General features: G+C 42.7%; 1 pseudogene; it reads right to left on the bottom strand.

Moving 5' to 3' along the window:
• Positions 1-3,023: 3,023 nt before the first annotated feature.
• LOC125105721 (uncharacterized) lies at positions 3,024-3,146 on the bottom strand (annotated as a pseudogene).
• Between the last annotated feature and the right edge of the window lie 439 nt (positions 3,147-3,585).

Below are 3,585 nucleotides of genomic sequence, written 5' to 3'. Positions count from 1 at the left end.
GGAAACAAAAGCAAAATGAACTTTTGGGACTTCATCAAGATCAAAAACTGCTGCACAGCAAAGGAAACAGTCAACAAAACAAAGAGGCAACCCAAAGAATGGGAGAAGATATTTGAAAATGACAGTAGAGACAAAGGCTGATATCCAGGATCTATAAAGAACTTCTCAAACTCAACACACACAAAAGAGATAATCATGTCAAGAAATGGGCAAAAGACATGAACAGACACTTCTCCAGTGAAGACATACAAATGGCTATCAGGCACATGAAAAAACGTTCATCATCACTAGCTATCAGGGAGATTCAAATTAAAACCACATTGAGATACCACCTTACACCACTTAGAATGGCCAAAATTAGCAAGACAGGAAACAACGTGTGTTGGAGAGGATGTGGAGAAAGGGGAACCCTCTTACACTGGTGGTGGGAATGCAAGTTAGTGCAGCCACTTTGGAGAACAGTGTGGAGATTCCTTAAGAAATTAAAAATAGAGCTTCTCTATGACCCTGCAATTACACTACTGGGTATTTACTTCAAAGATACAGATGTAGTGAAAAGAAGGGCCATCTGTACCCCAATGTTCATAGCAGCAGTGGCCACAGTCGCCAAACTGTGGAATGACCCAAGATGCCCTTCAGCAGACTAATGGATAAGGAAGATGTGGTCCATATACACTATGGAGTATTATGCCTTCATCAGAAAGGATGAATACCTAACTTTTGTATCAACATGGAGGGGACTGGAAGAGATTATGCTGAGTGAAATAAGTCAAGCAGAGAGAGTCAATTATCATGTGGTTTCACTTATTTGTGGAGCATAACAAATAACATGGAGGACATGGGGAGATGGAGAGGAGAAGGTAGTTGAGGGAATTTGGAGGGGGAGATGAACCATGGGAGACTATGACTCTGAAAAGCAATCTGAGGGTTTTGAAGGGGCAGGGGGTGGGAGGTTGGGGGAGCCTCATGGTGGGTATTATGGAGGGCACATATTGCATGGAGCACTGGGTGTGGTGCATAAACAATTTTGTTACACTGAAAAGATATTAAATTTAAAAAAACATAAAACTATAGAATAAGAAAAAAACAAAATTAAAAAAGTTAACTTTGATAGACTAAAGGATCATGGGGGAAAAGCCATGAATTCTATGTGTTGCTTTCCCCTAGCTCTGGAGTTCTGCGTTCTCATTGATCAGTGAATTTGGTCTTGTCTGGCTGTTCTTGCTGATCTTCTGGGGAGTGCCTGTCGCAGCAGTTTTCAAATGTCTTTGCCCGAGGTGGAATTGTACCGCCCTTGCCAGGGGCCAGAATAAGCAATCTGCTCAGGTTCACTCTAGGGAGCTTTTTGTTCCCTGAAAGCTTACTGTATAGCTTTGGAGGAGGAGAATGAAAATGGTGGCCTCCCAATCTCTGGCCAAGAGAAGCTGAGAGCTCAGGGCCCCATCCCTCAGTGTGCTTTCAGAGAAAAGCAGTCAATCCCTCCCCTCTCCCTGGTCTCCAGCTGTACTCTGTGTTCACCCACCCTGTCACTGAGCATTTCTGTCTCTGGAGCACGGCCCTGTTTGGAGTCTCCAAACCCAGCCGATTCCTGCCACCTGCTCCCACTCAGTTCCTCATGGAGGAGGAAGGTGATTGTCCCTGATCTGATGCTTATTGTGTTCCTGCCTGCGGAGCAGGGACCTGACTGTGCCTTGGATCACGGTTTAAGGTAATCCTGAGCTGAGACTCATTCCTTGGCTCCGTCTCTGCAGCCAGCTTCCCCGCTTCAATACCTGGCAGCTCTCCCACACTCAGACACCCCTGGTCTTTCTGAGACCCCACAGGTCCTGAGACCACACTGTCCCCACAAGGGTTCCACCCCCCACTTATCCTCTGGAGCGATGTCCCTCAGTGGAGCAGACTACTAAAAGTTCCAGTTTTTTGCTCCACTGCTCTACCGCTTGCTGGGAGTTAGCCCTCCCCCTGCGGTCTGTCTTCCCGTATGTTGCCTCTGATTCACTTCTCCACACGTCCTACCTTCCGGAAAGTTGTCAATTTCCTATTCCTAGAATTGCTGTTATTCTTTTCTTCGATCTCCTTTTGAGTTTGTAGCTGTTCAGAATCGTTTGATAACTATCTAGCTGAACTCCTGGGACCTGATGATATTTATGTCTCCTACTCCTCTGCCATCTTGCTCCTCCCTCCATCCATCTATATTTCAGGATAGTCTTTTATCATTTCTTATTTTTTAGCTGACCGTATTCTAATTAGATCATCATTGTTTATATCTTATGAAAGGCCTTATTCCTTCTTGACTAGAAGTATAAGTTCAGATATTTTCTTATTTTCATTTGTATTTCATTAATACATAATACTTTGTGTGAGACAGTTCTTTATGGTCCTCTCACTTTTTTGCATGTCTTGAGAGAAGAAGCTCTGACAGCTTTCATTCTGCGCCATCTTTCTAGGGATGGTTGTATCGCAAACAGCCTTGAAACATAAAAATAGTGGCTTCCACTGGAGTGGAGAGCAAGTTTGTTTTCTGTCCAGTATTATAAAGATGATTTCTTCTCTGGGGCAAGGTTCAGTCTGGTTTTCTAGTGGTTCCATTATAAAATATTTGGGTTTCCCTGACTCAGACATTTTTAGCTGTGGTACAAACACGCTGAACATGCAGCATCCATGCATGCTGTCCCTGTGGGCCTCGTAGGCCTCAGGGGTAGGGCAGACCAGGACAAACATGGGGTTCCTCCTGCCTGTTGTGCCAGGAGTACTAAAGTCCTTTGTCTCTGACCTGGGAGCCTTGTGTCTTCTGACAGCATCCATGAAATATGGCAGACCAGCTTGTTAGCTTGCAAGTGAGTTAAAAGCTCAGACCCTCCACAATTATTACAATAGCCTTAATACTATTTAAGTAAAGCACGAGGTTTTTTTAGTCATTTGTCTATTTTATGAGGGTTAATTTGGTTTAAACTACTGTTGATTCTTGAACAACACAGGTTTGAACTACACAGGTCTACATATATGCAGATACTTTGGTAAATACAGTACTGTATTGTAAATGTATTTTATCTTCCTTTTGATTTTAATTACGTTTTCTTTTCAATTAGCAATAATCGTGCCTTGGATAAACCTCATTGGCTACGAAACTGCCACTGCGCAAAGCTTACATTTTCTTTTCTATACCTTATTTTATTGTGAGAATACAACTTATAAACATGTACAAGATATGTGTTAATTGAGTATGTTATCAGTTAGGCTTCCAGTCAAAAGCGGGTTGGTTATTACTAATTAAATATTCAGGGAGTCAAAAGTTATAGCAAATTTTCGACTGTGTTGGGGGTTGGCTCTCCTAACATCTATGTTGCTCAAGGGTCAACTGTATATAATATTGGCAGACTCATCCAACTATACACACCCTAACTCATCTCAACACTGACACAAAGATGAATGCTAGGCCCCTGCTATCCACTTGGCCTTGTTCTGACAAGCCCAGTTATTCCTTAGACTTGTCTTCCAATTTGGACCCTTTGACACATAGACTGAGGGAAGTTATAGGTTGACTCATATATGAATGACTCATATATGTTTCCTTTGTAGATAAAA

Source organism: Lutra lutra, chromosome 7 (assembly GCF_902655055.1).
Source record: "Lutra lutra chromosome 7, mLutLut1.2, whole genome shotgun sequence".
Taxonomy (NCBI): domain Eukaryota; kingdom Metazoa; phylum Chordata; class Mammalia; order Carnivora; family Mustelidae; genus Lutra; species Lutra lutra.
This window is presented reverse-complemented; position numbering and strand designations above follow the sequence as displayed.